Source organism: Hypanus sabinus, chromosome 7, assembly GCF_030144855.1.
Source record: "Hypanus sabinus isolate sHypSab1 chromosome 7, sHypSab1.hap1, whole genome shotgun sequence".
Lineage (NCBI taxonomy): Eukaryota > Metazoa > Chordata > Chondrichthyes > Myliobatiformes > Dasyatidae > Hypanus > Hypanus sabinus.
The window spans coordinates 64,649,151-64,671,503 of NC_082712.1; the positions used below are offsets into that span (position 1 = coordinate 64,649,151).

The following is a 22,353-nucleotide window of genomic DNA, read 5'->3' on the forward strand; positions in this document are numbered from 1 at the left end:
CACTCAGAACTCCAACTTCCACCTTCATAATGTTGGCTGACTACACTCTGGTTTCAGCCCATCTATTGCTAAAACTCCTTGATCATTGTAAAATGGTGGTGATTGTCTTCCTGCCTTCTGCTTTCCATTAATATGATGTCAACCAGAAATCTATCGACCATATCTGAACTGGCCACAGGTCCTCTACATCTGTCATCCCTATTAACAGTATTTCAGTTTTAAAATGCTTAACCTTTTTCTAAATTCCACTATGGTCTCACCCTTCCTATCTCTGTAATTATCTTGTAAAATGTCTTCATGCCTTAATTCTGGGCTCTTGCTGAATTTAATGGCCCTAACCTCCGAAATTCATTATTGAATCCCAGCTACCTCTTTTCCTTACCAAGCAGCATTTATGGGGAGGAATAAAGAGTCAATGTTTTGGGCCGAGGGGGAAGAGAAGGAGTACAAGCTGGAAGATGATAGTTGAAGACAGGTGAGGGGTAAGGTAGGGAGTTTGGGGAGGGAGGATGAAGTGAGAAGCTGGGAGATGATAGATGGAGGAAGTAAAGAGCTGAAGAATAAGGAATCTGATAGGAGAGAAGAGAAAGGGAAAGTAAGAAAGAGAAGGAGGAGGGGCACCAAAGGGAGGTAACAGGTAAATAAAGAGAATTGATGGGGTAAGAGGGAGGCCAGAATGGGGAACAGAAAAAAAGAGAAGGGAGAGAGGCAGAAATTACCGGAAGTTGGAGATATCGATGTTCATGCTGTCAGGTTGGAGGCTACCCAAACAGAACATGAAGTGTTCTCCAACATGAGAGTGGCCTCATTGGGGCAGTAACGGAGATAATGGACTGACAAGTTGGGATGGGAATGGGGAATGGAATTAAAATGTTTGTTCATTGGGAAACCCTGCCTGTTCCAAATGGACCCAAGGTGCTCAACAAAGTAGTCCCCCAATCTACATTTTGTCTTGCCAATGTGGAGGAGCTACACAGCGAACACTGGGTACGGCTGATGACCACGAGAGACTCACAGATGAAGTGTTGCCTCATCTGGAAGGACTGTTTGTGGTGCTGAATTGTAGTGAGGGAGAAGGTGTAGGGACAAGTGTAGCACTTGTGCCACTGGCAGGGATACGTGCCAGAAGGAAGATCAATGGTGGGGGGTGGGGGTGGAATGAATGGACAAGGGAATGATCCCTGTGGAAAGTGGAAAGTGAGGGTGGAGGAGGTAAAGATGTGTTTGGTTATAGATTCCCCTTGAAGGTGGCTGAAGTTGTGGAGAATGATGTGCTGGATGCAGAGGCTTATGGAGTTGCAGGTAAGGACAACAAGAATTCTATTGCTGTTTATTGCTGTTATAAAGAATTCTATTGGTGCGAAGATGAGCTGAGGGAAGATGTCTGGGAATTGGAAGAGATGCAATGATTGCAGCATCAGTGGTGGAGGCAGGGTGGAAAGAGGTACAGCCAAGATAGCTTGGAGAGTCAATATGTTTATAAAAGATATCAGTAGACAGTCTGTCTCCAGAGATGGAGACAGAGAGATTGAGAAAGAGGACAGAGGTGTCAGAAATGGACCAAGTAGATTGAAGGGCAGGGTGAAAAGTTGGAGGCAAAGTTGAAGAAATTGACAAGTTCAGCATGGATGCAGGAAGCAGTACCAATGCAGTCATCAATGTAGCGCAGAAGGAATTGGGTGGGGGGGGGGGTGCATTATCAGTGAAGGTTTGGAACATGCCTGTTCCACATAGCCAATGAAAATGCAGGCATAGCTGAAGTGCCCATGACTGCACATTGGGTTGGAGAAACTGGGCAAACCAAGAGAGAAGTTGTTGAGTGTGAGGACCAGTTCCGCCAAATGAAGGAGAGTGGTTGTGGAGGGGAAGTGGTTAGGAACTTATCTGTATGATTAATACATGGCTGGGATAAATTCCAAGCTTAGTTGAGAATAACTCATATATCAAATGAGTAGCTGATCATTATAAATTAAATCTATTTTTTGGTTCCTCTCAGCATTTTCTGATTTTATTTCAGATTTTCAGCATTTGCACTATTTTTCATTTCTATATACATGCATATACACACATGCAATATGTTGTTGTTGTATTGTGTGCAGCCATATTACAATTCTGCTGAACATAATTATTTTGTTAATCGACAGCACGGTTATAATTCTAGTTTTATTGTGTTACCTGTTCGTATTTCAAGATTTTTTTGTGGATTATACACAATTTTACTTTGACACAGAATTTATTTAATGTTCTATTTTCAGCTAGCCCCACTTTTTCCATTTGTGTGGTATCCCAGTTATTCACTGCAGCAATTTGCCTGCAGGGATTGCTTCATTTAGTAGCTGTCTTGAATGCTTGTCTTGCTGACACATATTTCTGCAGGATCAATGTTTCAAACATTAGCTATCTCAAGAATGGGATGTGGGTGTCAGCTCCAGCTGATGTCATGAATATTTCATCAAGAACCTCTTGGCAAGAAATAATTGAATAAATAGTATTAATTTTATTTTGGGATATGTTGTGCTCAAACGTATGACTGTGCCATACTTACCTAATTCAAATTTTTTCTTGTGTTTTCAAATTAGCAGTGTTTCTACTCAGTTGTGTAAAATGCTTTATGACTTCCAGCATAGACGTGGCACTTCTGCAGATTTTTGGAAACCCAAGTACTTCTGTTTCCCAAACCAATTTACCAAGAATTGCACATGAAACTCCACATGAGGGCACCGGGATATCTCAAAGTACTTTACAATCAATTAAGCACTTTTTGAAGTGTAGGGATTCCAGCGGAAATACGGAACCAGTCAGCAGTGGCATAATTAACCATGTGACTTCCTTTTCACTGTTGTTGCTGTTCCTCTCTGTGCCTTGTGGCACATGAGGGGCAACCTTGCCATTTCTTTAGCATTTGTCTGTTTTTTAACGAGGCCAAATTGCCAGCTTGATGCTCAACACAGTGTGGATGGAAAGCATGCAAGGAGCCAGCTGAATTTGATCCCAGGACCACTCACCTCGAAGTCCAGTATGGATACCACTACCCACTGGTCAGCAATTTTTCTTTTAATGGTAGCACTGATTAAAGAGTTTCCATTAGCTGGGGCGCTATGAATTAACTCACCTGCAGTGGTATCCTTGAATGTTTTACATCCATCTGAATAATGTTATTGTGTTTGTGCAGCCTTTTCTCAGTACTGGACTTGAACAATAGCTTCTATTTTTGCATCTAAGTTTCTGGCTTGAGACTTGAAGCAATAACTTCCTGATTCAAAGATGTAAATTCCATCCATATCTAAAGCACATGCCTTACATTTATAAAGGGATTTCATAATTTTGTGTACACATTTAGAAGTGCCTTGGAAATCTTGCAACCTCACAATGTAGAGGTGCAGATTAGAGGCTCATTGACACGAAAGATTCTGCAGATGCTGGACATCTTGAGCAACACACACAAAATACTGGAGGAACTCAGCTGGTAAGGCAGTATCTATGGAGTCGATGTTTTGGACAAAAAAACCCTTGTAAAGGACTGGAAAGGAAGGAGACAGCAGCCAGAATAAGAAGGTGTGGATTGGGAGCTGGAGGAGGAGTAGGAGCTGTGAGGTGATAGGTGGAAGAGGTAAAGGGTTGAAGAAGAAAAAAATGTGACAGGAGAGGACAGTGGATCTTGGAATAAAGGGAAGGAGGTAGGAAACCAGGGGAAGGTCATGAGGGCAGGAAAGGAGAAGAGAAGGGGTAACTGGAATGGAATAAGATAGTGCGTGGGAGGGGCAACAGAAGGGAATGGATTATCCAAAGTTAGAAAATTTGATGTTCATATCATCAGATTGGAGGCTACCCAGATAGAATATGGGGCATTGTTCCTGAAAACTGTGTTTAGCCTCATTGTGACGATAGAGGAAGCCATAGATAGACGTGTTATCTGGATTTTGGATCTTCATTTGTCATCACCTGTGAGTCCTAGGTTGATACTGAAGATTGTTCGGAGGTCTGGATCGAAGCCTGAAGATCAATCGGAAGTCTAAAAGTCGAGGCAAGATGACTGGAGCCCCAAGTCTGTGAATCTCTTCAAGTCCGGTAGGGGAATGCTATGTTGCCACTGAATTGTGTGGTGACATTTGTAGGCTTCCCTCAGCACATCTGAGAGGCTGTTGATCATTTACACAAATGACACATTTCACTTTATGTTTTGACGTACGTGTGATAAATAAATAAATCTGAATCTGAATGAGCAGGTGGCAATTTAAACACTATTTCAGGTTCATTACTTGATCGGTTGTTTTGGCTGTAACTCACCAATGCTGACTAAGTGCCTTCTACTCTGGTCCATCATACTGAGGGGTTTCCAAAACTTTTCGTTCTAGGTTCATGGCATTCCAAAGATTCTGACTGGATTCTGTCAACATCAGTTTGAGGGCACAGCAGAGCAGAAGCACTGTACTGGAACTGCAATGCTGAAACTTCATCTTGAATGGACCCCTTACAGGAAATTGAGCACAAAAGCCCTAAACTAACAGCCTAGTGCTACACAGAGGGAGTGTGGCAGTGTTAGTGCTGTTGTCTTTCAGAACCAAGGCTTAGTCTGCTTCATCAGGTAGATGGAAAAGATTCGATGGTACTATTTCAAAGAATAGCAGAGGAGCTTCCTCCCATTGTTGAAACGAACATTTCTCTCCTACTGAACAGCACTCTGACAGTTTATCTGTTTGCTGTCACTGTTGCCATCTGTGGGATCTTGCTTGTATAAATTGTCTGCCATATTTCCTACTTCAGAATATTGACCATACTTCAACAGATTGTCAATGGTTACATTGCATTTTGGACCACCTGAAAGGGACCAAAATGCAGTGATTTCTTTCTAGTTGGATAGCAGATATATTTGTCAATAAAACACTTCAACTGATTTCCGAGTACTTGCATTTATGTGGCATCTCTGATATATCTTGAGACATGTAATTGCTTTAAAGCAGGGGTTCCTAACCATTTTTTTAGGCCATGGAGGCTTACCATTAACCAAGTGTTCCTTGAACCCCAGGATGGGATCCCCTGCTTTAAAGGCACTTCATAACTGCAAGTTAGCATGAAATACAGCAGCCCATTTGAGCACAGCTAAATCTACTCTGCAACAAATGAGATGGGTGGAAAGCTGGAAAGATAGAAAGTGAGTGCAAGAAAGAGAGAGAGAGAGATAGAGATAGAGAGATAGAAATATGTATGTAAAGAGAGACAGAGGTATAGCGATAGAGATGGAGAGATCAAGAGGGGGAGAGGGAATAACACAATTTTGGCAAATTTTGGGAGTTGGTTTGAGTTGAAACTGGAAGAATTCTTTGGTGTTCATGAGTGACATCTTCAATGTCAAATAAGTCAACAGTACAGGAAAAATGGATCTCAATTTGCCTCGCCTAAAAGGAGAAACCACTAGCAGATCAACAGCTTGGTACCCCTGTGTGGAAGTGTTGATTCAGGTAATTGATTCACCTCCTAGAACTGTGGCAGTACAGGCTGTCTCTGGGTGATGAACACCCAATTAATGGAGAACCCTTTACTCAAGTAAACTCATAGAATATTATTAAATTCAAAAGTCCTTAGAATTTGTTCATTTATATAATTGGCAGAACTAGCTTTCTGTCTTTCTTTCTTTCTTTCTCTCTCTCTGCCCCTCTCCCTCTCCACTCCCCCTCCCTCTCTCCCCCTCTCTCCCTTCTCCCTCCCTCTCCCCTCCCTCTCCCTCCCTCCTTCCCTCCCTCTCTCCTTCTCTCTCTCTCTCCATCTGTATAATTGTTCTTTCTTATCAGTTTTATGTGCTTTTGATGCCATTTATATCAACACTGTGGAAATCTGGTAACTGTATTGAGTGATTTTTGTGTATTTTCTGTTATCTGGGGATTGCCTGTAGTGGTCACATTTGTTTGATTGTTTGCCAGCACACGGGTTGGAGAAGGAGCTGTTTTAGCTTTATTGGTCGCTGAAGTTGTTGTAATACTTTGATATCTTCGTGCAGCACTATTGTGTCTGGGCAGGGGGATATGAAAGATATTAACGTTCGGTGCAGGAACTGGTTGCTGGAGATTGTTGATAGATGAGTGATGAAGATGTGGTGCTTTGAATGCCATGTGATGCAGCGGAGGGATCTGAAGATGCATTCTCGGACCGTGACCACTTCTGCAAGGCCATTTTACCTCCTGCTGTGCTGCATCCAAGTCATGGGGGCTTCACATTATTTTTCACAGTAATTTTGTCCCACTGTTTTTGCAGTGGCCATCTGGGGCATCACATTGAACTTTCCACTCCTGCCCACCTCGAGGATGCCTCGACGCACGGTGCAACTATATCTCTCTCCTACTGTACATTCTTCAATGGGGCATGTGTCAGAATAATTTCTAGACCATCTACAGAACCGACTGTAACAACAAGGCACCTTTCCTTTAAGAGAAGTGGGGTAGTTTTAAGAAGGTGTAGACTAGCCTTAAGGAGCACTATCCTCATGCAGGCAAATGAAACTAGCTCTAGAAGGTGGCTTGGTATGAGTAGGGCCGAAGGGTCTATTGCACTCAATGCCAGTAAGACCAAAGAACTGCTTGTGGACTTCAGAAAGAGTAAGACAAGGAAGCACATGCCAGTTCTCATAGAGGGATCAGAGGTGGAAAGAATGAGCAATTTCAAGTTCCTGGGTGTCAATATTTCTATCCTGGACTCAACATATTGATGCAACGACAAATAAGGCATGACAGCGGCTTTACTTCATTGGGAGTATGTAATGAAAGACGCCTGCAAATTTCTACAGATGTACCATGGAGAGCATTCTAACTGGCTGCATCACCGTCTCAATTGGGGGAGTGGGGTAGGAGGTGTGAGGGGGCTACTGCACAGGATCAAAATAAGCTGCAGAGAGCTGTAAACATAGTCAGCTCCATCATGGGGTCTGGCCTCTGTAGTATCCAGGACATCTTCAAGGAGCAATGCCTCAAAAAGACGGCATCCATCATTAAAGACCCCATCACCCAGGTCGTTCCTTGTTCTTGTTACTGCCATCAGGAAGGAGGTACAGGAGCCTGAAGGCACATATCAGTAATTCAGGAGCAGCTTCTTCCCCTCTGCCATCCGATTTCTGAATGGACATTGAACCCTCGAACACTACCTCACTACTTATTTTATTTTTTCACTACTTATTTTATTCAACTATTTTATATACTCAGTGTAATTCACCGTTTATTCTCTATTATTATATATTGCATTGTACTGCTGCCGCAAAAATCAACAAATCTCACGGCATACGCCTGTGATATTAAACCTGATTAAGATTCTGTGCCTGGGCTGTACAAATCTATGACTTCCTAAATAACAACATATGCCTCTCATTTTGTGAATTGTATTGTTTTGTAACAGATACAGTTTTCAGAGGCGCAATGCTGATGTGATAACCCAATCTGCAGCAGGTTTTGCAATGGCTCGATGCACCATTCATGTCAAGGAGCTAGTGAGTTACCTTAATTAGAAGCAGCAGGTGTGGGTTAAATCCTCTGGGCAATTCTTGCATTTATTTCTAGCAAGCATCCTAGAATTAAGTTGCCTGTGTTCCCAGGGTAGAGTGCAAAGTAACTTTAATTTTGCTTGAGGATTATTGTAGAGCCCAGCTCTGAGCTTGGGTAAGGGCTAAAGTTGTTCATCTCTCCATTCATGAGGAATAGGAAACCTAATCTGACTGGATTGTTTGCAAAACAGAGATACCAGCTATCAAATATCAACCATGACTGCCCTGTCAGAGCATTTTTATCCTGACAGAGCATCTGCATCATTCTTCCTGGACTGGCCACCTCCATATATGGCCAACTCTGATTGATGCAATGGCAAAGGGTGGCAGAGCTTAATGTTTGAGGAAAGACTCATTTTCAGTCGAGGTATGGTGAAGAGGAGTGTGTTGCCTAAGAAGGTACTTGATTCACCTTTTGAATGAGTATATACTGGAAAATGAAAAACTGTCATGGACATGCGGGAAGAAGCAGAGAATAGGGCTGTATGGGACATCTGTTTCAAAGTTACAGTTAAGGGTATTTTACTGTCATGTCCACAAGTATATGTATGCACAGGTGCAATGAAAAAAGTACTTGTAGCATCACAGGCACACAGCATTCACAAGAGATACTTCTATTATGAGGGGCTGAATGGCCTCCTGCAGACCGTGATTCTGAGATTAGTGAGATGAGAGACTTCTTCAAGGTTTGTGTACGTGTGGATTTGACTAGACAGGGATTTGACTGGAAGTGGGAGGGGAAGGGAGGAGGAAGTACAAAGTGGTAGGTGAAAGGTGCAACTGGGAGAGGGAGAGCGGGTGAAGCAAAGAGCTCGGAGGATGATTGTTGAAAGAGAGAAAGATTGGAGAAGGGGGAATCTGATAGGGGTGGATTGAAGAAGGTGAAGGTGAGCCCTTGTCCACTTGTCCCTCCCAGTACTCCTGGTAATGTCTGTAATCCCGGCTCTGTAATCTCCCGCTTTTAATTCTCCTTCCACTGCTTTGCCCTTACCTCTGTTCATACAATGTCTGGACCTCATAGATGTTGCATCGAAGACCAATATCACCCCTGAAAATACATCAATTTACAAAGCAATGCAATTTATCTTCAAAGCAACACAAACAAAATGCAGGAGGAATCCGGCAGGCCAGGCAGCATCTATGGAAAAGAGTAAACAGTTGATGTTTTGGGCTGAGACCCTTCATCAGGACTGGAAAGAAAGAGAAGTCAGAATAGGGAGGTGGGGGAGCGGAAGAAGAAATACAAGGTGATAGGTGAAACCAGCAGAGGGGGGAGAGGGTGAGGTAAAGAGCTGGGAAGTTGATTGGTGAAAGAGATAAAGGGCTGGAGAAGGGGGGATATGATAGGAAAGGATAGAAGACCATGGAAGAAAGGGAAGGTGAGCCCTTGTCCATTCATCCCTCCCCACTGATCTCCCTCCTAATAATTATCCTTTCAAACGGAACAAGTGCCACACCTGCCCCCACACCTCCTCCCTCACTTTCAATTCAGGGCCACAAGCAGTCCTTCCAGGTGAGGTGACACTTCATCAGCACCCCATTGGCCCCTGCATCCAGCACATAATCCTCCACAACCTCTGCCATCTTCAACGGGACACCTCCACCAAGCACGGCTAGGCTCCATCCCCCACCACCACTTTCCACTTTCTGCAGAGATCGCTCCCTAAGTGATTCCCGTGCCTGCTCATCCCTCCACACTGATCTCCCTCCTGGTACTTATCCCTGCAAGCAGAACAAGTGCCATGCCTACCCCTACATCTCCTCCCTCACTACCGTTCAAGTCCCCTAATTGTCCTTCCAGGTGGGGCAACAGTTCACCAGTCTGTCTGTTGGGATCATATACTGTATCCGGTGTTCTTGGTGTGGCCTCCTGTATATCGGTGAGACCCAGCATAGATTGGGAGACTGCTAAGCTTCGCTAAGCACATATACTCCATCTGCAAGAGAGTGCAGGATCTCCCGGCAGCCACCCATTTCAATTCTGCTTCTCATTCCCATCTCAGTCCATGGCCCCCTCTACTGCCACGATGAAACCAGACTTAGAATGGAGGAACAGTACCTCATATTCCGTTTGGGTAGCCACCAATCTGATGGTATGAAAATTGATTTCTTGAACTTCCAGTAATGGCCCCCCTCCTCTCCTTCGGCATTCCCCATTCCTGTTTTGTTTTCTTAAGTTATCTCCTTACCTACCCATCAGCACGCTCTGGTGCTCCTCCCCCTTCTCTTTCTTCCATGGCCTTCTATCCTCTCCAGTCAGATTCCCCTTTTCCAGCCCTTTATCTCTTTCATCAATCAAATTTCCGGCTCTTTAATTCATCCTTCTCCCTCTTCTGGTTTCACCTATCACCCACCACCTTGTACTTCTCCCTCCTGTCACTCCACCTTTTTACTCTGAATTCTCCTCTTTCTTTCCAGTCCTGGTGAAGGGTCTCGGCCCGAAATGTCAATTGTATACACTTTTCCATAGATGCTGCCTGGCCTGCTGAGTTCCTCAATCATTGTGTCTGTGTTGTTTTGGATTTCTAGCATCTGCAGATTGCCTCTTGTTTGTGATACAATTTATCTCCATCTGTCCTCACTACACCAGATACAATAAAACACAAGTTATGTTCTTAGTTTAGACAAACCTAGATGTTTAGACCCACAGTCAAAATTCACTTCAAATATTCAGGGAGAAAAGCCTAACAAGCAAAGCCTGAATTTTGATGGAAAGTCATGCTCCAATAAATTGATGTCAATTAAAACATACATGTTATTGATTTCAAGTATTAGGTCACTTTAGCGTCAAGGTGTGACTGCAATGACTCCTAATTTTTTTTTGTCTCAACATCTTTTGCCAAATTCTGCCATGTTGTTCAACTGCATCTCAATCAGTACCACTCTCACCTCCTGGTCAGGTTCTGGGTTTAAGCCTTGTTCCAGAGATCCTGGCACTGCATTGCAGGATTGAGGGAATGCTGACTAAACTGAGGTTCTCCCAGTTCACTTGTGGGTTTTGGAACTTTGATGATTAGTGATCAGGATGCATCATGCATCGAAATAACCCATGAGGGAGCTGGAAGAACCTTAATTTCTAATAGCCATCAACAGATTGTGTCTACCTGTAAGATATATAAAGAGGAAGAGAGAGTGAGGGAGAGAAAGAAAGAAAGAGAGAGAGAGACTGAGAAAGAAAGAAAAGATTGGAAGCAGCTCTGGTTGTGTTTGCCCTCCTATAGAAAGAATATAATTAAGCAAGAGAGGATGTAGGAAAGGCTCAGATGTAGGATTTTGCCAGGAATGCAAGGCTTGCACTGTAGGGAGAGACTGGATAGGCTGGGACTGTCATCTCTGGAGCAGAGGATGCTGAGGAATGAACATATAGAGATTTATAAAATCATGAGGGCCATAGGAAGGTGGATAGTCACAGCTTTTTTTACCCCCAGGGCAGAGGTTTGAGGTGAGAATGCAAAGATTTAAGGAACTTGCTGTCACACAGAGGTAATTGAACAAACTGCCAGAGTAAATGGTAGAGTTGGGTGTAATTACAACATTTAAAAGACATGTTTATGGATAGGAAAGTTTTAGAGGCCTATGGACCAAACACAGGCAAATGAGACTAGCTCAGGAGGGAATGGATGAATAGGGCTGAAGGTGTGTTCTATAACTCTATGACTTTTTATGACAACATTCTAATTACGCCTCTCATTTTACAATACTTTATTACATTTTTAAGAGTTTATTTCCTAAACAGATATAATTTAATAAACAAACCTCTATGATCTGAATGCTCAATTGCACGATGACTGAAGTGCAGAGAAAACAATGTTGAGCACTAAAATCTGTGGCCGTAATAATGCAAACCTTCCAACTGTAATATTACATTCCCTTGCATTTGTAACACCAGGCTGATCTTTCTATTACGTCTGGATCCCTGTGGTAGGGAAGGAAGGAGCAGCTGCAGTAGGTTTTGTTTGCCAACACTTTATACATGCACCTGGTCATTGCCATTTGCCAAAACCCCCAGCAGAGTCACCTAAAGCCACTAAAAACTAGCTTGGTGATCACTGTGCCCAAACTTTCTCAAGTGCTGAAAACTGGTGCACAGAGATCGAGACAGACTTAAGGGGGAGAGAGGGGGAGAAACCAGTAGTCCACTAACAGACCTCTGCATGGAAGATTAGGGATAGGCCTGTCAGTCGGCAAAGGCAAAGGATATGAGCTGAATGAGGGTCAAAGGGCTATGGAACCAAGTCAGGTTTATAGAGTTAAAATGTGAATCACCTACGACCACTGAATGCTGGAACAGAATTGAATGGCTCAGTGGCAATTTCCTCCTCTTTCTACATTTGCAATGCTGCCTCGCTTTCACAGTATAGATGGTTAACTCTGACATTTAAGAGTGTCAGGTTAGGCTGGAAAAAAATAAACCAAGTACCTGTATCTTGAATGCTTTATAAAATCTTTTCACTGCATTTTAGAAAATTGGGATATTTTAATGCACAAGAAAGATATGAACCAGAAAGCAAGGAAGTAGTTATCCGTTAGCTTCACAGCTGCAGTTGCCAGAGACTGTGGTCAATCATAAATAATGGGACATGAAGATATTTAGAAGTTAATATGATTGAGTAGATTCAGTATCTGAAAGGGAATTCACGTTTGAGTAATCTATTGAAATTCTTTAAGGTTGTACGCAGTACACTAGAATTCTTCCCTCTGGGAGAAGGTTCAGGAGCTTGAAGATTCGTACGGCCAGATTTGGGAACAGCTTCTTTCCAACTGTGATAAGACTGCTGAACAGATCCTGACCCGGATCTGGGCCGTACCTTCCAAATATCCGGACCTGACTTGCTTTTCCTTTTCTATTTTCTAATTATGATTTATAATTTAAATTTGAATTATGTTTACTTCGATTTGTACTCCAGGGAGCACAAAGCGCAGAATCAGATATCGCTGTGATGATTGTACGCTCTAGTATCAATTGTTTGGTGACAATAAAGTAAAGTAAAAGTAAAGTATTTGGATTTTTGTAAGGTACCCTGAGGGAGGTTGAGCAAGCTCAGAACACATGGAAATTGGTAAGATAAGTGTTTGGCAAACTTAAGGGAACAATGTATGAATCAATGGAACCTTCTCAGTCTGGCAGGCCGTTATAAGTGGCCTACCACAGGGATCAGTGCTTTGGCCCTAACTATTCATAACTGATGTCAGTGACTTGAATGAGGGGTTCAAGTGTAGCATTCCCCAAGTTTGCTGATGAAACACTTTGTTAGTCCTGATGGAGATGCAAGGGCATTCCAAGAGGCTGTAGGAATCAGTGAGAGGGCAATAACGTTGCAGAAAGGAACAATGTGAAATTATCCACCTTGGCAGCGAGAAAAGAAATACTGAATATATTTTGCATTATGAGAGATCGGGGAAGTTAATGTTCAAAAGAGCCTGTGTATCTGGCACACAAGTCACCGTAAGCTGACGTGCAGGTACAGCAGGTAATTAGGAAGACAAATGATATGTTGGTCTTTTGATGTTGCTGTGTTCACTGAACTTGGCGTTTAGCTTGCAGACATTTCATCACCAGCCGAGGTGACATCCTCAGTGTGCAGTTGTTGGTGTTCCTCTCTGGCCCTGTTCGCTTGCTTTGATCCTAATTGGCTACCGCTTCGGTTGGCCTTTGAATTCTATTGGCTCGGGTTTGTTTGGCTCTTAGGGGTTTGTGGATGCCATCTATTTCGATATATTTATTTACAGAATTGTCAGAAGAGGACCACATTTCTAAGAATTCTCATGCCTGCTCTGTGTTTGTCTGTGCCAGAACCCCTTCTCGATCTTTGTGTACCGAGATTAGTGACAGTGGATGATGTCTCTGTACTGCCAGTTTGTGTTTCTGTAAATGAGTTGAGAGTTTACACCCTGTCTGCTGCTGATGTAGTTCTTGTTGCATGTGTGATCCTGTACATCACATTGCTTTTGTCAGTTGTCTTTACTGGTTCTTTTGTTCCTGAGACAAGTTTCCTTAAAGTTGCCGGAGGCTCTTTTGAGCATCAACATTTCCCAATCTCTCATGTTGGTCTTTATTACAAGATGAGCTGAGTACGAGAGAAAAGGTTTCTTTCCATCATTCTATAGGCCATTTCTGAGACCACCTCTGAAATATTGTTTACGGTTTTGGTCTCCTGACTTTAAAAAAAGAGAATGTACATATACCTGCAATAGAGGAAATGCTGTGATTATTCAATGGAGTCGTTACCAGAATGGTGGGTTTCCTCTAAAATAATAACTTGCTAATGGAGCACTTTTCTTATAGATGATGTGGTTCAAAGTGTTTTACAATGGGATAAAGTGAAAATATGAAAATAAAAGACACAAAGATGATAGTTAAAAGCAAGGTTAAATAAGAATTTTTTGAGCTGGCAATTAAAATTGTCAAGGAGTCTGCATTCCTTATAGTTTTAGCCTTTGAATTCCACGGTTTAGGGGTGTAGTTCAAAAAAAAAGTTGTCCTGCCAAGTTTCTTTAGAGGAAGATCGTTTAAATTTAAGAGACTTGTGGAAGAAGACCTGAGCTCTCGAGCCGGATTATGAAGCAGAAGTGATTCTGTGATGGACTCTGGCCTCAGATCATTGAGAGCTTTAAAAACAAGTAAGAGAACTTTAAATTTAATTCTAAAAGATACAGGAAGCCAATGCAGAGTAGCTAAGGTAGGAGTGATATGCTCCCTCATCCTGGTTTTGGTTAAAAGTCTAGCAGTGCCATTCTGAATGAGTTGAGGTTTATCAATAGATTGCTTTGGAAGACCAGTAAAAAGTGCATTGTAGTAATCTAGTTTATTCAATATAAAGGCATGAATTAGTTTCTCAGCATCATTAAATGACAGAAATGAACGTGCCTTTGCAATATTTCTTAAGTGTAGAAATGCTGCTCTGGTCACCTTCTTAATGTGGAATTTAAAATTCAAATCTGAATCAAAGGTAACACCCAGGCTTGTTACGTCTGATTTATAATCAGAATCATAATTAGGTTTAATATCACTGGCACATGTTGTGTGAAATATATTTCTTTTGTGGCAGCAGTACATTTCAATACATAATTAAAAAGGTAAAATAGTGAGGTAGGTTACATGGGTTCACCGTCCAGTCAGAAATCTGGGTAGCATTGGGTTCCTAAGTGAGAGTATGTCCTCAGGATCCTATACTTTCTGCTTCATGGTAGCAATGAGAAGAGGTCATATCCTGGGTGACGGGGGTCCTTGATGGTGGATGCTGCCTTTTTGAGGCATTGCCATTTGAAAATGTCCTCGATGCTGGGGAAGCAAGTGCCCATGTTGGAACTAGCTGAGGGTGCAACTTTCTGCAGTGTTTTCTGACCCTGTGCAGTGGCCCTTCCATACCAGTCTGCGATGCAACCAGTTAGAATGTTCTCCATGGTACATCTGTAGAAATTTGTGGGAGTCTTCAGTGACATAACAGATCTCCTCAAACAACTAATGAAATATTGCCACTGTCGCGCCTTCCTTGTAATTGCATCAACATTTTGGGCACAGGATAGATCTTCAGAGATGTTGACACCCAGGAACTTGAAACAGCTCACCCTTTCCACTGCTGATCCCTCGATGAGGACTGGTGTGTGATCCCTCGACTTACCCTTCCTGAGGTCCACAATCAATTCTTTGGTCTTATTGACACTGAGTGCAAGGTTGTTGTTCCTACCCCATTGAATCAGCTGGCCTATCCCACTCCCATATGCCTCTTCGCTACCATCTGAAATTCTGCTAACAGTAGTTGTGTCACTGGCAAATTTATAGATGGGGATTGAGCTGTGCCTGGCCACACAGTCATGGGTGTAGAAAGAATAGAGCAGTAGACTAAGCATATATCCTTGAGGTGTGCCCGAGTTTATTGTCAGTGAGGAGGAGATGTTATTTCCAATCTGTACTGACTATGGCCTCCCAATGAAGAAGACAAGGATCCAGCTGCAGAGGGAAGCACAGAGGCCCAGGTTTTGGAGCTTGTTAATTGGAACTGAGGGCATGATTTGTGTTGATGCTGAGCTGTAACCAATAAACAGCAGCCCGATGTAGGTATTGCTATTGCCCAGGGTATCCAAGGCTGAGTGGAAAGCTTATGATATGCACCTGACCATGCCAGATTCTGGAGTTTAGACACTCTGATTCTCTGGGGAATGAATATCTGGCAAGGTTCCTTTAAAGACTCAGACCCACTCCCCTAATTGACGGCCATGTTTTGGCGCCAGGATGTTCGTACTTAAAGAGCACCTGAACGTAGGTTTGGTGCTCAATTGTCAGTTCTACTTTGGATCATTATCTAGCATCAAATTTAGGACCCTGTCCCCGTCATAGTCTCAAATCATGTCTCAATTCTAGTCTCTGATACTCCAGCACCTGAGTCCTTACCATCCTTGCCTAGACCTCTCATCACAGTGAGATTGCATCTGCTGTAGACCTAATGAAGTGACAGACAATTGCAGTGTGTCCAGGTCCCTGCTTAGGCAGAAGTTGATTTTAGCCATGATCACCCTTTCAAAACACTTCAGCAGATGTGAGTGCAACTTGGTGATAGTCATTGAGGCAGCTCACCCTGTTCTTCTTGGGCACTGGTACGATTGTTTCCCTTTTGAAGCAGGTGTGAACCTCTGACTGATGTCCTTGAACACTCCCACTAGTTGGTTGGCACAAGTTTTCAGTGCCCTACCAGGTACACCATCAGGGCCTGGCACCTTGTTATGAGACACAGGCTGCAGGGTCACCAAATGCTGCAGGGATACACACAGGTGTAGTTTTATTCTTCCTTTCAAAGTGTGCATTAGGTGTTTATCCCATCATGAAGTTAGGTTTTGCCTTGTAGGAAGTAATGGTCTGAAAACCCTACCAGAGGTGACATGCATCTGATTCTCTCTCTAACTTCAATGGGAATTGTTTTTTCTCTCTTAAAATAGACTTTCATAGCTTGTATCTTGACTTCTTACAAGATCACAAGACAAAGGAGCAGAAGTAGGCCATTCAGCCCATCGAGTCTGCTCCGCCACTCCACCATGAGCTAAACTATTCTCCCATCTAGTTCCAGTTTCCAGCTTTTTCCTCATATTCCTTGACACCATGACTAGTTAGATACCTATCAATCTCTTCCTTAAACACCCTCACTGATTGGGCCTCCACAGCTGTATGTGGCAACGAATTCCATAAATCCACCACCCTCTGGCTAAAAAAATTTCTCCTCATCTCTGTTTTAAATGGGTACCCTCTAATTCTAAGACTGTGACCTCTTGTCCTGGACTCACCCACCAAGGGAAACAGCCTTTCCACATCTACTCTGTTCAACCCTTTCAACATTTGAAATGTTTCTATGAGATCCCCTCTCATTCTTCTATACTCTAATGAATAAAATCCAAGAGCCGACAAACGCTCCTCACATGTTAGTCTCTGCACTCCAGGAATCATCCTAGTGAATCTTCTCTGAACTCTCTCCAACACCAGCACATCCTTTCTAAGACAGGGGGCCCAAAACTTCTTGTATTGTTCTGGATCACTGGACCCTTGATCTAGCCCTCAGCAGATTATGAATCTCCTGGTTCATCCATGGCTTTTGGTTTGGGTATGCCTGGAATGATTGCAAAGGCACACACTTATGCATACAAGTCTTGATGGAGTCAGTGACAACTATGGGGTATTAATTCAGATCCGAAGATGAATCCCTGAATATTGTCCAGTCCACCGACATAAAGCAGTCCTGTAAGTGTTTCTCTCCTTCTCTTGACCATACCTTCTTGGTCATCACCATGGATCTGTGGTATTTAATCTCAGCCTACAACCACGGAGTAGACGTACAGCTAGGTGATTGGACTTCCCAATTTGCCAGCATGGGATGCCATGGGAAGCTTTCTTATGATGGTATAACAGTGGTCAAATGTGTTGACTCCTCTGACCCATAGGTGATATATATAGGTGGTGGTTGTTCTGAAACTTCTTCAAGCTGGCCTGGTTGAAATCCCGCACAATGAAAGGGAAGGCGTCGGGGTGAGCTGTTTTGAGACTGGTGATCATGGTGCTCAGCTCCTATAGTGCCTGACTGACTAGAGGTGGAATGCGTACCACCCCTGCACTTGACCACTGGGTGTTCCAGGGTGTGTGAGCGGGACTGAGACAGAACCATTCTGTCTGTGCAGCCAGATGAGCTACTTGTGGAGCATACCTCCTCTCTACTAGCTTTAAAAGACTCAGCTGACCTGTCTTTGTGGAGAACGTTGAAGCCATTGGTCTGCAGTGCTGTGTCTGAAATGGTTGAGGTATGTTTCCGTGAAGCAAAAGACATAGCAGTCCCTGATGTCCCTTTGGTACTGCAATCTTGCACTGAGGTTTTCAATTTTATTTTATTTTCCAGAGGCTGTAGTTTTGCCAGCAGGATAGTCAGGAGTTGCTTTGGGGTGGGGGGTGGGTGAGGGTCTAAGGCCTTTGCATTTCAATTGTACCTGTAGCCCAGCACGCCTTCCATACTTCTGTTTTCTTAAAGAGGAACTGCACTTGTGACAAAAAAAATTTTCTTATATGAGTGAAACCAATTAAAGGCATTACCAGAGAGGCCACCCCAGTTGGCAAGGTGATCTAGGGGAATGTTGTAGTCAATTGTGTCAATGATCTGGTGCTGAGCCCAAGATTGCTGACAATTTAGCTAAGGGCCATCTCTGTGTTGTGGTTTGCTCTAAATCCTGCTTAAATTTTTTTAGAATATTGTTCTCATTGAGGAGATATTGAGTTAGCTTCTATGCTATTCTTTAGAGTTTGGAAGAAAGAGAGGTGACACCATATTAAATTCAACAGGGTGGAAGATGCTTCCCCTGGGGAAGAAATTTAGAATAACATTCACAGAATACAGGTCCTCCCCAGCTTACTAATGTCTGACTTATGTACAGCCCGTACCTGCTAAAAAGCATTTGGGAAATCACTGGGATAGATTTAGCAGCTGCTGTGTAGCTGCAGGCATCTTCTGCCAACTGGAAACTTGGTTTGCAGCTGCATTTCTGACTTGTGAACTGTTTGAGTTATGAAGAGCTGACAGGAACAGAACCCTGCCGTAACTTGAGGATGAATTGTAAAGAGCAGGCCACTTAGGAGTGAGAAAGGTGAGAAATGTCCTCACGTGGAAGGTGTGAGCACTCAATCACTGATGATGCTCAAAGCAAAGATTGCCAAACAAATCAAGGGATACATGGAGGCAATGTAGGTTTTTGATTACCCGTTATCTTGTTGAATGGCAGAGAAGACCTCAAAGACTCAATGATCTTCTCCTGCACCTACATCTGATGTTCTTATAATTGTTAATGGATAGGGCAGTTGAGTAAGGTCAACAACAAACCACAATCAATATCCCCAGGAACTTCACTACTTACAAGTACAAGGGCAGGAAATTAGTGGGAGCCCACCTCTTGCAAAGTTTCCATTCAGATCACACATCACACTGGTCTAAAAGTAATGTTATTCCATCATATTGCTGGATTCAAGTCCTGGAACCTCTGAACTAACAGCAGTGCGAGAGGGCCTTCACTTTCTGGACAACAGTCACTGAAGAGGGAACTTAGGGGCAAGCAATAGATGCTGGCTTTGTCATTGAAGTTCACCTCCTGGGAATAATTTTAAAAAATTAGACCATTGTTCACACATGAATAACATTGGGTCAGAACTTCAAACTGCAGATATTATTAATGCTTTATAAGAGAATCAGAAAGAATCTAATTTAATATATACTTGACATAAGCAAAATGCAAGATTTTAAAAATTTGCAATTGTTGTCTCAAAACTCAAATACTAGGTATTAACCATTCTATAGGTAACTAGAGAAGCGACTTAAGAAAGAGAATCCAGCTCGACCTATTTTGCTCTGCAGTACTGATGTGTGCTGTTATTTTTAGTATCCCAGAGGTTTCCTATTGCTTATCTCAAGTACACTGGATTGCCATGTTATTTTTGAATTCCATTAGCTGATGCTGGCTGCTCTTTGGAGATTAAAAGGTCAAGCTGCGATTTGCTTTGAAAAGACAATATGCTTCCATGCTCAAGTCAGCTGGCAAGCGTGGTCCAGATTCATGAATCAAGGATCATCCACTCCTCATATTACTGGATTAATCAGCAAATGGAATATTATTGAATTCAAAGCAAATGATTTTACATGGGATCAGAAGTAGGCCAATGAACGTCTTAAGTGAAACCATACCTGATTTACAACCTAACTGTCTATTATTAGTAGCTTTCTGCAAACAGGCTATACTTTGACAAATGCTTTATTAAAAGAAAAACACTTTGATGCTTCCTTCACTTTTCATATCATATATTTTTACAACATAAGCATTCAGTCCACTGCATTTATTCAGCAATCTTTGAGAGCAAAGCTGTTACTCCCAGTCTCCTGATAAATTCCCTGACACTTTCACTCAAGTGCACTTAAAATATTTACACCTTGATTCCTTTATCTTTTGTATACCTTGTGAGTAATTTACAGTGGACAATTAACTTACAACTGGATAAGACCAATGTGGTCTACAAAATCCAATGTAGGGACTGTAGTAAATATTACGTCAGCCCAATTGGGAGAAAATTATCTACAAGGATCCATGACAATCCTGTGGCAGTAAAGCAGCATGGCCAACTCTTCCTAGTCTCTACCCATGAAGCTCAAAAGGGACACAAATTCAACCGGGCATCAGTGAAAGTCATGATGCAAGTGAACAAGAGGCATGCAAAAGAATTCCTAAAAGCATGGTTTTCTGTGAACAACGGGCATGTAGACCTTGATCCTATTTGTGAGCCAAGGTGGCAAAATTCCTGACCACAACGCATGAAGTTTGCCACACAACCAATCAGTGATGAGATATCCTCTCCACATCCCAATTGAGCTTCTGTAATGACAGCCAAACAGCTGATTGATAAGTATTCTGAGGACAAATCACAATTAACAGTGCACTGATGGTGATGAAACATTTGTAAGTAAACTGCCAAGATCGGAGAACAACTCAACCCAATTAACTTACACATCCTTGGACTGTGGGAGAAAACCATGGGGATCATGGGGAGAATGAGTAATCTTCCTACTGACTCTACAGGAAGTCAGGATCCAACAAAGGTCACTGGAGTGGTAGGGTAGCTGCACTATTGTGCAGGATTTAGTGTGCTCTGGTGGTGAAAGAGGGAATATAAACACTACAGGGCTTCTGCAGTCCACTGACTGTAAAGACCTTATATTTTCACATGCATCTTAATGCTGTTATCTACTGACACACATTTCCCACATTCTTTGTACCTCTGAGAGAGAAAAAAATACATCTAACTAGTCTTTCAAGTTGGTAAATGGCCCGACATGAATCACTATTTGAAGTGAGTTCTGAATTTCCAGTCTCCTTTGTCTCAATTAACTCCAGTCTCAGGAAATGAATCCTGATTTTACTCTAATGCTGGGATCATGCCCCTTGTGTTGGATTCACCAAGTAGCAGAAATTGTTTGTCTCTATCAACTCCTATCAGATTTTATAAAATCTTGGTAAGTTGGTAACTAAATATATCAGGGATGGGGTAAGAAGGGGAGGAGGGGCAGTAACAGAAGTTAGAGAAGTCAATGTTCATGCCATCAGGTTGGAGGCTACCCAGCCGGTATATAAGGTATGTGAATTTCATGTGCTACACCAGAAATAAGACGGTTGCTAATATTATTAACATGGAATTATATCTTCAAGTAGAAAATACAGCCATATAGTTCACCAACAGGTCAGCATGGCCATACAGAGTCCCTGAAAACCTCTATTCAGTTACTCCAGATCCTTTGCTCTTTTCCCCTAGCCATGAGTTTACAAAAAGTTGTTTTTTTATTCATTCAGTTGCCTTTTCAAAGATACCACTGAAATTGCTTCCAGCACTCTCAACGCATTGAATTCAAATGTATTACAACTCAGGGAATAAAAGAATTTCTCCTCATTTTCCACCAGCTCTGGAATATTTGCCAGTTGTTCTATTTATTTGAGTCTTTTGATTACTGACACTCTGCCAGCAAAAATATTTCCCCTCTATTTACAGAATCAGAAATCTTCATAACTTTAACTAATTCTATTAAATCTTCCCTCAGCCTTTCTTGTACTTAAGGAAAAGAGTTTAAAATTCATGCTTGCGAGGGATGAAGAGTTCATTTGGATGCTGACCCGCAGAATTTCTCCAGCATTTTGTGCATATTGTTTTATGTTTTGCCTGGCAGTGTGACTGCAAACAAGCTTTTCAAAAATATTTATGGTTTTGTAAACAAGAAGGATGAGGGTTAAATCTTCCATCCTGATGATAAAATTTATCTCAGTATCTTCTATCACCCTTTAGTTCAATGAAGTACTATTTAAAGTATGTAACAGAGCAAGTTTTCCCAAGGAGCAATGTTGAAATGGGCAGTTTAGTTCAGAGATGTCAGTTCGATGGTGTCACTGTAGCAACAGCCTAGATTTGTTCTCCAGTCTCGAGGGCAGGTTTGGATTCTGACTTTAGGCAAGGATGCCACTAATGAGGGCAGGGTGAAATCAACAGACTGAGTGTTGAAATGTGTAGTGGAGAAAGAACACTGAAGCAGTTGATTTACTTCATTTGAAATTTGCAAAATAACTTGCCCTACGTAAAACTCTGCAGACTTCATTTGCGATTTCTTCATGTGCAAGAAAAGTTTGCACAGGCTTCATGTCTCACTGATTAATACAGAACTCTTTTAATGCTTTTCTGATCTGAGGCAAGATTTCCACATGCCCTACCAAATCTGTTCTTCTGCAGTTCTTCATAATCTGCAACTATTATCACTTGGGTTGAACCAATTTGC

At 42.4% G+C, this 22,353-nt stretch overlaps 1 protein-coding gene across 6 annotated transcripts in view; it reads right to left on the minus strand.

The window, feature by feature from the left end:
* The window catches only part of LOC132396859 (paralemmin-2-like), a 377,174-nt gene that overhangs the window by 169,533 nt on the left and 185,288 nt on the right, over window positions 1-22,353 (minus strand). The window lies entirely within an intron of this gene.